The sequence below is a fragment of the Ranitomeya variabilis genome, chromosome 1, assembly GCF_051348905.1.
Source record: "Ranitomeya variabilis isolate aRanVar5 chromosome 1, aRanVar5.hap1, whole genome shotgun sequence".
NCBI lineage: Eukaryota > Metazoa > Chordata > Amphibia > Anura > Dendrobatidae > Ranitomeya > Ranitomeya variabilis.
The window spans coordinates 576,463,144-576,475,341 of record NC_135232.1 but is presented as its reverse complement, the minus strand read 5'-3'; positions in this window follow the sequence as shown (position 1 = coordinate 576,475,341).

The window sequence follows — 12,198 nt, the reverse complement described above, 5'->3', positions numbered from 1 at the left end:
TCAACATCATCCTGGGGGTCATTTTCTGCAATGCGCGTCTTACCGTCTTCCGGACGTGGGTGTTATCAGCCAGACCTGGGGTTGGGGCACTCGTCTTGCCCTGGATGGCGGTTGCCAGAAGCTGCATCTGCTGCCGTTGCTCCTGCTGGATCTGCCATTGTTCCTGCTGACTCTGTTGTATTTGCTGCATCAACAGCTTGTTGGTCTCTTGCTGGTTCTGTTGTAACTGCTGCATAAACAGCCTGTTAGCCTCTTGCTGCTGTGACTGCGACTGCCTGTTGGTCTCTTGCTGCTGTGACTGTAACTGGACCAAGTGTTTCAGCAGTTCCTCCATTTTCCCGGCTGACTTACAACAGACTTGACCCAGGACATACAATAACAGACTTTTCGTCTCCTCTGGGAACGCTGCCCGCACGTCTACCACCAATTGTAGGGATTTCACTCACTCAGGTGCGACGGCAGACACTCAGGAGGCACGTTCCTTTAAAGTTCACAGGGTTTATTACGTCATAAACCACATGGAAAAATAACAGCAAACAAATAGCCTTAAGTTCAGGAAAAGCAAAACAAAGTGTCCAGTCCACCAGGCTCAGTCCTGTAGCCTTAACACACTCAGGAGGGTTTCACCTCCACACATATCCCCTGTGTTAAGCAATTGCCTGTCTTATATAGAGCTACCCACACCCAGTAACCCATCACATGATTAGCCATGTGGTCTGACATCACCACAGGTCCTGGAACACACATATACATGGTTATATACAACAAAGAAATACTCCGGGCTACATTACAGCAACAAGGCACTTATGTGGCACATACCTCCCGTCGACTACACACCCTTTAGCCATGCTACAATACTAAGAGGAGCCATCTCCATACATAACTAATAAATATAGTTGCACTGTGTAAAGCTATAGTACGGAAACATGGAATATGTAATATTTTAATTGCATTACTGCTGTACAAAAAAGGAAAAACCGAAGATATTTAGCACATAATTTGGAAAAACATCATGCATGCCCAGCAGCCGCCTAAAGGCAATCTTCTTTTTCTGGGAACTTAACCTAATGTGTCTGGCCTGTAGAGGTCAGACAAAGGCAAAAAGTGCAGACAGGCAGAGGAGGGAAAGCTGTGCAGCAGGAGGAGTAAAAGTGACAATGCTACAGCTAGATAGAAAGTAGTACTCGCTTTTGACATGCGCTACCATGGTTTAGAGGGTCCCAGATAAATCAAAAGTTCCAGCATGTGCTGCTGTAAGTGCAGTTTGTCCAAGGTGACACAGATGACTATCATTGGCTCAGCTGCAGAATGTGGATTTACGGCCTGAACTCGCAGTATATAACAAAAGTTCCTTATAAATACTGCAGTTAGGGAACATTGCAATGCAATCATACATTGCTGATCAACTATAAGAAAAGAGTTTTAAAGGTTTGCTTGGGAGGGAGATATTGATGATCCTTTGTTTGTATAGGTCATCAGAATCAGAACTGTAATGATCCAATTCCAGTAACCCTTCCCAATTGCCAAGCAACTGTGCATTTAGGAGCCAGAACACCACAGCTCAGCACACTGTGTAGTGGTCATTTTGGGTACTGCAGTTCAGCTCCAATTCATCTCACTTGAGGCTGCTCTGAACAGAAAATTTGCCTTTGACATCGGAGTCTTAAGAAAGAAATGTTAAAACTAGTAAAAATGTTCCACATTTCGAGATATACTGCAAATTAAATTTGTGTGTGATATACATTTACAAGAACAAATCTTGTTTTCAATTATTCTTCTCAATAACTACACCCTAGCTGATGATTTACACTTAACTTTTATTTCCATTTGTGAATTTAATCATTTAGGATCGTAAACCATAACGTAATTTCCCGGTCACTGAATTGCTACAGAATTAGCTGCCGTCCCTACTGTAATACAACATAATTACTGCTTGTCTCGTTTGCAGTCGCTGCTTGTAGACATGATTCAAAAAACTTGGAATAAAATAGTGTTCATTTTTTTGAGTTTTAGCATTTTTTAATTAATTTAGATCTTAGACATTTGTATTTATTGTGTACATGGATGCTCTGCATTCTTGTGATATAATTAAGTTTAACTGTTCATGAGAGATTTAAAAGCTATAAATTCCTATGTCTGTTTTATATTTGTTTTGGTCTAATCAGAAATATTTTTGTTTATTGTTTCTAATTATAGGGATGTTCATAAAGAAGAACTTGATGGGGGGTCCTCTGGGCCTGTAATGCAGGGTGTGCACCTACAATTTGTGCACAATGTCCTATGCAAATATGTGGCATGCATTTCCATCCCATTTTTTAAAGTATACCTATTGTTTTGGGAAAAAAATGATACAGTTAAAAAGGTTTTCCTCTTTAAGAAAAGTGGTTCTCGAATGCAGCGCTTATCAAATAACAAACATGAGCTCAACATAAACCTCACCAGTGCTGCATATAGTTCATATATAAATGGCAGAGTATAGGTAATGGGTCTCAGCACAACCATAGCAGAATATCAAATCAACAAAAAAGAATGTAGCTGCACTTATGTTGAAACTTGCACTTTATTTTAAAATATTTATGGACTGAACTGGGCAGACAATGCTATCATTAGCCAATGCTGTTTTGCATGGAAACAGGCTTCCCCAAGGCTTCAACTTTGAGCCTTGAAGAAGTGTATGTTCATGCAAACTGCAGTTGTCTGCCCAGTGCAGTCCATATGTAATTTAAAATAAAGCACAAGAACAAGGATTCACCCCTCATGGGTCCAGCCCCCGCTCTGTTGTCTGCAGCAGTGATGTCATGTGATGTGGGCCTTCTCCGCAACAGATGAAGTCAGGGGAGAAAAAAGGTTCCATAATGAAATGTTAAAGCTTGATGCTTTTTGTTTTCCAAAATGGATGCGCTAAGCAAATGCAAGTAATAAGTGCTTCTCAAGCAAAGAATGATTGCCATCAAGGTTATCAAGGAGCCTATAACCTCTGTGTACCTGCAAAGTCACGTGCATTGACAACACTAGGTAGATTAATCATATAGTCCTGTATGTCACTATATGATGTCTACATTTTTCCAGGAGAGAGTGCACATGTTATACAGTATGACATGGGGCATTATTTTACTTGTAGATTTTAATTTTTACCAATATTATTACTAGTAACATACTCATTAATGCTCGGTGCTCGCCCAAGCATCGCTGTACTCGTGTTACGTGTGCGCCACTAGGTTCAGATAAGGGTGGGACAAGTCTCATGAATTTTTGGAATTCTGGGGGAACTGTTAATCAGGGTGACCATGTACAGAAGCTTCCTCAGGCACAAGATGGATCCACTTGCTCACACAGATACAATTGATAGAGTCCTCATGAACATGAACTGGGTAGTTTAATGTCACAGCACATTCAGTACAATTTAAGTCTCTTAAGCACAGGCTTTATAAACAGTACCCATGTTCAAGGTAGGAGATTCCGTGTGGTTAGCAACTAAGAATCTGAAGTTAAACGTTCCTTCACAAAAACTTGGACAGAAATTCATTGGCCCTTTCAAGATCAACAGTATTGTGAGCTCTGTGGCCTGCCGGCTGAAGCTGCCTAGGACAATGAAGGTACACCCAGTTTTTCATGTATCTTTACTAAAGCCTGTATCTCCTAATACCTTCCAGGGACATGTTGTGCCACCTCCTGTTATGATCTGGTGACCTTGGAGCCGCATGAAACTTTCTCTGGAGTAGGTGGAAACTGTACTGACCGCAAATCCTGAACTAACACCGCAACTAGAAGTAGCCGTGGGGTGTGCCTAACAAACCCTAGACACCTCGACTCAGCCGGAGGACTAAAGACCCCTATAGATAGAAATAGGAATACTACCTTGCCTCAGAGCAGAACCCCAAAGGATAGGCAGCCCCCCACGAATAATGACTGTGAGTAGGAGAAGAAAAGACACACGCAGGCAGAAAACAAGATTTAGCAAAAGAGGCCACTCTAGCTAAATAGAAAAGGATAGGACAGAATACCAGGCGGTCAGTATCAAAACCCTTCCAAAAATATCCACAGCAGACAATACAAAAAATTCCACAATCCAACTAAAGACGTGGAATGAATATCTGCACCCCCAGAGAATCCAACAAGACTGAGAAAATACTGACACAATCTAAGCTGGACAAGAAAACACAAAAGAATAGCACTGAATTATGAAGCACACAGCATGTGTGCCACAGAAACAAAACCAGACACTTATCTTTGCTGATTTGGCAGAAAGGCAGGAGGAAACCAGGCAGAGGTCAAACACCTCCCAACAACAATTGACAACTGGCAAGTAGGGTTGAGCGAAACGGGTCGTTCATTTTCATAAGTCGGCGACTTTTGGCAAAGTCGGCGTCTCATGAAACCCGATCCGATCCCAGTGTGGGTCGGCCACGTGGAACGCGAACTTGGCGCCAAAGTCGCGTTTCGAATGACGCCTTCCCCGCCATTTTTTTGAGCCAATTAATTGTGGGCAGCGTGATGACATAGGTTCCGGCTCCTGCGGCATCATAGTGCTATGTTACGTTTTCGGACGTAGTAATTTCCGGAGTCAAAAAATAACATATGCCTTGCACGGAGGAGAGAGAGAGAGAGAGAGAGAGAGAGAGAGAGAGAGAGAGAGAGAGAGAGAGAATAAAAAAAATAATTTCATTGACATACATTGGGTTTCGTGTTCCGGGTCCGGAACCCGACTTTACAGTAGAATCGGCCGATTCCATACGATCCGACATCCGAGAAGGTCGGGTTTCACAAAACCCACCTCGATCCTAAAAAAGCTAAGGTCGCTCAACCCTACTGGCAAGGACTAATGAATCCTGCACACCTAAATACCCCAGTCAGAACTGCAATCAGCAGACACACCTGACCAGACCTGCAACTCAGGGACAACTGCATTACCACCTACCACCACCGGAGGGAACCCAAAAGCAGAATTCACAACACCTCCGCAGCCTGTGGTGATTGATGGGCAAGAACAATTTGTGGTGGAGGAAATTATTGATTCCAGGATTCACAGGAATCGGCTCCAATATCTTATAAGATGGCAGGGATATCCCCCTGAGGAAGACTCTTGGGAACCTGTGGAAAACATCAATGCCCAACAAAAGATCTCTAGTTTTCATCAAAGATTCCCCGAGAAACCATGGCCAGGATTGTCCTGAGGCTACTTCAAGGAGGGAGTAATGTCAGGACTCTGAACATTTTGATTACCTTTTGTGCATTACTGCCCTTTTCCAAGATGGCGTCTTTGGTCTCATGTGCACTGTGTCTTCCTGCTATATAACTCCACCCCAGCCTTTAGTCTAGAGTATTCTGCCTTGCATCCAGCTCCTGACGACTTCCTGGCTTTGCACCTGCACCTGCACCTGCTCCTGTGAACCTGTGTGGAGATCCTGCTACTCAGCTCTGAGTTTCTGTAGCATACATCGCTTTCCAGTAATCCTCTATCTGGCTGCTTGTATTTGTTTCCATCTGCATTTGCTGGACATGGAAGCTGTTGCTGCTCTGCTTAAACCTGAGACTTTTACCCAGGCCTCCCTGGTTGTGCTAAGATATTATTTGAACTGCCTTATAAGCATATCTATCTGTGTTTGGACTACCAAGGACTTATTCCTGTCAAGTATCCTCAAGAATAATTGTGCTTCATAGACTTTCTGCGTGATTGCCTTTTCCTCTGAAGTTTCCTATAGACTGTTAAGCTGCGTTTATATTTACACCAAGTGTTGTGGACTTGAGTTTCTCTCTGCACCTGTTTGAATCACCGTGTGATAATATAGACTTTACCACTTATAAAATTGTGTCCTGTAGTTGTCTTGTTCCATGCAAAGAGTCTCCTGAGTTATCCCTTATAATCTTTACATCAACACTGCAATTCTCCGATGCATGTTCTTCATGCTCAACAATGAAATGCTACACTGCCGGGTGTTTAGCCTCAACACTGCAGTGCTCCAATGCCATGTCTTCATCCTCCACACTGAGATTCTCCAATGCAGGTTTTTCTGACTCAACAATTCACTGCATATACAAACAGTATGGGAGTACCAAATTACAAACAATGTGAAAAATGCTTTCAATTGGCCATCCAGTACGTTGGTTCAAAGGGTTATTGGGGTGTGTCCATATATGGAGCAGGCCTTGCATTCACTTCATGGGCAAACTGTATGGGAGTAAAAAAACATAAGAATAATGGGAATTTTGGTTTCATGTGGCCATCCAGGACGTGTGTTTTTTGGATTATTGGGGTGCGTCCAAATTTGGAGCAGGCCTTGCATTCACTTCATGGGCAAACTTTATAGGAGTACAAAATTCATAATAATGGGAACTTTGGTTTCATGTGGCCATCCAGTACATTTGTTCAAAGGGTTATTGGTGGTGCATGTAACTTTGGGGCAGAGCAGGCCTTGCATTAAATGCATAGGCAAACAGTATTGGAGTACCAAATTTCTAATAATGGGAACTTTGGTTTCATGTGGCCATCTAGGACGTCTGTTGAAAGGATTTTTGGTGGTGCGTCCAAATTTGGAGCAAGCCCTGCATTCACTTCATGGGCAAACTGAATGGGAGTAAAAAAACATAAGAATAATGGGAATTTTGGTTTCATGTGGCCATCCAGGACGTGTGTTTTTTGGATTATTGGGGTGCGTCCAAATTTGGAGCAGGCCTTGCATTCACTTCATGGGCAAACTTTAAAGGAGTACAAAATTCATAATAATGGGAATGTTGGTTTCATGTGGCCATCCAGGACGTCTCTTCAAAGGGATATTGGGGTGCGTCGAAATTGAATGCAGGGCAGGCCTTGCATGTAATGCATAAGTAAACAATATGGGAGTACCAACTTCCTAATAATGGGAACATTGCTTTCAGGTTGCCCTCCTGTAAGTCTCGTCAAAGGGGTATAGGGGTGCATCCAAATTTGGGCAACCCTGCCACTCACTGCAATGGCAATAACATGATAGCAGACAAACTGTTTAATAATGGGAATAACAAAGCATAGCCGCCTCATGGCTCTATAAGAATAATAAAGGCCAACTGAGGACCCTATTAAAAATAGGCTCTGTGACTTTCAGAGTCCCTTCAACATAAATGAAGCAGGATGTGTCCGATGATGTGGCACACACCACATGGGCAGATAAGGTTGTCAAATGTTAAAATTACATTTCCCAGTGAAAACATTTGTCTTGGTTAAATGCAATGCTCAAGTTGAATAACGCATCAAAAACGCTGCTTGTGAACATAGCCCAAGGTGTGGAGGAACATTTTTGTTTGGGGTTAATTATTTTGCCTTATATACAAGACATTATCCTGGAAAGGATGCACCTTAACATATTTCCCAGGAAAAAAAACATTTTAGTTGCGTTTTTGTATGTTTTTTGGTGAGTCTGTAAAAGTGGTGTAACACTCGGACAACATTGTACACAGCAGTGACCTGGGAGTCAGAAATGCTTCCAGGGGTCTTCCCCATGATATTCCCATGTCATTTGAGCAATGTTCCCAACGATTTCCGCTTTAATGCTTGACTTTCCAATAGGCTTACATTGGGCTCGTTGCTCGGGTCAAGCATCTGAGCATTCCAATATGCTCAACCCAAGCAACGAGCACCTGAGCATTTTAGTGCTCGCCCATCACTACAGCTTTGTTTCTTCTTTCTGTTTATGATGTACTCTCCTGGCTTTTGACTTCAGAGAAAGGAATAAGCATCATATTTCTATAGACAAATGTAAGGTCATCTAACTAGGTCAAACTTGGATATGCAACTGGACAATAATCCCAAGTACACCAGTAAACCTACAACAGAATCTAATCTGTTTGTCGAGATTTATATCTTTGTTCTGTAGGATACTGTACATATATTCTGTTCTGTGAGATGTACATCTTCAGTTTACTCTGTCTTTAGCAATTCATCACACTTAGATTCTCCATCAAGCTCCAGTCAATTTCTAGGTCATTACTATTACATTTTAGAAATGCAATAGGAATGTTATTCTAATCTGATGGAGCAGCCCCAGTCTTTGTAGAAGGTGTCTTGTGCTTGGATTGCATTCTGTTTGACTTTTTACATCTGTCCTGGAGCTGGTTTCCTCCTGGGCAGATTATCTGTAGAGCGAACTGTCTGGAAAAAGCCTCAAGGCAATGAAATCATCTTCATGTTACACGTAAAATAGCACTCGACTAATGAGAAGCTACACTTATTGAGTTTTTAAAGTTTGCACGATAGAAAGTTGTGACCGGTAATTACAGGTCTCAGTTACGACTGTATATTTTATTTACAAATTTTGATGACTTTTATGTGCAATTTTCAGTATATTAAAACTCATTAGCAGATCAGCTTTCACAAGATGTGTTATTGATTTAATGAGTTTAAGGACCTCGGGGGTCTGTTTTATTGCTATTATCTAGCTCTAAAGCTGTTATAGTAATGAGCTGCATCTCTGCAGAAAATACAATATAAAAACATTAAATTTTAAATGTCTACTGATTACTCTGGCTTGTGATCAGGGAAGACTAATGGCCAACCTGTCTGCAGAGCTGTCTAGCGTCTATAATACAGTGACACTTTTTTTTGCAGTTTAGTAGCATTGAAAATATGACATCTTTTTATTATCACAAAAACTTAAAAAGCTATATACTAGAGTCAATTGAATCAATCTACCGTAAAACGACTTTTCTGAAATTCACATTTCAATTTATGCGGATTGCAAGAAAGAAAAAAAGAGAAAAATGACCCTTTGCCATTTTATACATTGCCAAAGACATAACAGGCATGGCCATGTGGGGTTCCCCATATTGCTCTGCAGCAATCATATCACATACTCTAACACAGCTAATCAGGGGGCCCTATCACAGGCACTTTAAAAAATATGGGCTGGGAAAGTAGTGTCCATTTTAAGGGTTTTACAGGCTAGGTATAGAATATCAGGGTGCACAGTTCATCATTATACTTAGGGATAGAAAGGCCTGAGTCAGAGTATGGTGTGCTACTGCAGCACTGAAAAATGTGCTGAAAATGTGAATGATTGTCCCACTGTGTATACAATAATACAACTCTTCAAGTGTTAGGAAAGTGCAGGACCTGCAGAGTCATTGTGATTGTGAATTGATTGATCCAATGTATATGTGCATTACATACACTACAAAAACGATGCAATTTAAGTCACCTCATTTCCAATTTTTTCACTGAAGAAAAATACTCAAACCAAGGCTTGTCTGTCATTGAAAGTGTTATTCTTGACTTATGAGAGAGAAGGAGAGTACCCTGCTGATCAAAAGAGCTTACACTCTGCAGGAGAGCGAGACTTACCCAGTGACTGTGGAGATGGAAAAAGAACAAAGGGCAGATTAAGAGTAGTACGGGCCCCGAGCAGCCACCCCCCTAGGTACTCAATGTATCATGTGACATGTCACATGATCCCATTTGAAAGATTATGTTATAGGTCATGCGACTAACACACAGGTGCCCTGGTGCACATCCATACATAGAAAAAAACAAAGATAGCAAATTTTTCCTCTATGTAAGGCACTATACATAGCACAGCGCCATACAAAATAGAGCAGAGGTGGGAGATTAATTTTTCTCAGGGGCCACATGACATACCATGATTATTGTAGAGGTCGAACAATAGTCTGAAATTAATTCTGCTCAATATTAATATAATATATAAAATAAATTAATAAATTGCTGACATCACTCTATATACAGTATGACCCACCACATAGCCCCCTACATACAATATGAGCCCCCACACAGCCCCCTCAATCAACAACTAAAGAAACCAGTCTATAGGGACCATATAGATGTAAACCAAAACAAAAAAACAAACATTTCTCTATTTAGATTAAAAACCCCAATACATAAAGTCATAAATGCATGCACATTTGCACAGAATTTTTTTTTTTTATAAAAAAAAAGTGCAACAATAAGGGGAGATGGGGACTAGTTTTGCCCTATACAATTCCCTTCCTCACAGCAGAGGTTGGCCCATAAGTTGAGTATGGTGCCCCCTACCACTACTCTAGTGACCAGGCATCCTCTATCGGTAATCAGATAATATGTAACGAACATATAAGCGAACAGTGAAATATATGAATTTGTGGAAAATCGGCACAAAAAATTTCTAATCCAATGCAAATCAACAGGAAAGCTGAATATTTTTCTGCTGGACCCAACAAACAGGTCTGGAGCATGGGAAAAAAACTGAAATGTATGGGAAAGAGCTAAAAGTACATGGGAACAACATAGAGAAGATACCTGCATGCCTTTCTGACTCATATACGGTATCTGGGAATAATGTTGTCAGACTAGTGAGCTGGTTTTACGGATTTATAAGAAGACCTACCAAAACCAAACCTAATTTTTTTTTTAAAGGGAAAAATGCTAAGAAACATTTGTCCTTCATAAATACTTATATATAATGCAAAATAATAAAAAAATATACCTCCCCTTTAACATATGATCACACAGAGTGTTTTGGCTTTATTTTTTCCATTTACATTGGTGAGGTCTCTCCCTCATTCCAAGTTGTTAGCTAAATAGTGGAATGCATATTCCCCAGCACTTTACAATGCCAGCTAAAACATGCCCATTTAAATTTTGGGCTTTGTCCGACACCACCACCGCTTGACATTATCAGAGGACCAGCAAGTGCTGTGAAACCTGAGTTTTGTGAACTCCACAGTTCATTTTGGCCTCTGTCATAACGGGTGAAGCCGCTGTAAGGTGAATATAAGACAGGAGTTGGATGAGCTGTATGATCAATGTCAGTAAATTGGATTCTACCAGACACCAAAAGCATTAGAATTAAATTCTGAATAGAGTGTATGTAAGCAAGAGCCTGCATTGTGGTCAGTCTGTCAGGCCTGAAACCCATGTCAGGAACATGTACAAGCTTCATTTTACTTGGAAGCAGCCTCCTCAAGGAAAAGAGACAGGAGTGCAGATTGCACAAGCCTACACACTTCTTCTCGAAACTGCCCAACCAGGCAGAATTTCTCTTTTGCATGGTTTTGAGCAACAATGGAGTAATTACATAATATGTCCCAGAGAGTGACGAGCTCTGTGGAGTGTATTACTCAGGTGACAGGCAGTGCTACAGAGCTCAGGTAATGGCCTTAGCGTGGCAATGACTATGTTCCAATATGTGTAAGGCTGCGGCCTGAATAGGTCTGTGGAGCGTATTAACTCAGTCTCTTAGACGTGCTTAAAATGTATAGAAATTGGGCAATACTCCACCGTTTTTTTTTTACCCAAATTTAGAAAATTTAAGGAAAGCGACAGTTTAATAAAGAGACACAAGTCTCATTTAGGATACTGGAAAAGCCAGCAATTGTCCAGCTCCGGGCAATGTAAAGTGCAAGCAAATATGTATGCCCTATCTAACTAACAATCTGGGAAGAAACATATGCTGACAAGGGAAAACTGAACGCAACAGTGGGATAACAAACTGGACGTGGGTGCTGACTGATGTGTCTGGGCAACTGAAGTTTGTAGGCAAGAGGTATCAAAGCCTGCTTCCTGGACAGCAGAATGTGAAGGCTGTAACACAGGGGAAGGGCCAGAGTTTCACCCTCAGACACAGATTTTGTACTCAGGCATTATGTTAAAAATGGATAATTTGCAAGTGAATAAGTCTGTATGATATTGGATTTTTTTTTTTTTTAACTTTGACATGTCATGTGATGCTATTAACCCCATTTTTTGAATTTGGGACTTATTCAACAACTGTCAAACATGTGCCTATGTATATACTTTTGTGGTTTCCTGATGAAGGAGTCATAGTACTCCAAAACGCGTTGAATAAAGCCACTTTAATCTGAATATCCATTTGGACTTCTATATTTCAAGCTGCGCAGAGTTAATTCACCTTTTTATCCCATTTTTTTTCCTTTACTCTGGCTCGTCATGAGGAGAGGGAGGGCAAGTTTCACCATTGCACAATGTGCAATGGTTTCAAAAAATGTAAAAACATTACCCACGTGGGGTATACATACAGCTCTGGCAAAAATTAAGAGACCACCACATCAAAATCTTGTCATGGGCAGCCCAATCTCCAGACCTGAACCCCATTGAAAACCTCTGGAATGTAATCAAGAGGATGATGGATAGTCACAAGCCATCAAATAAAGAACTGCTTAAATTTTTGTGCCAGAAGCAGTGTGAAAGACTGGTGGCAAGCATGCCAAGAGGCATGA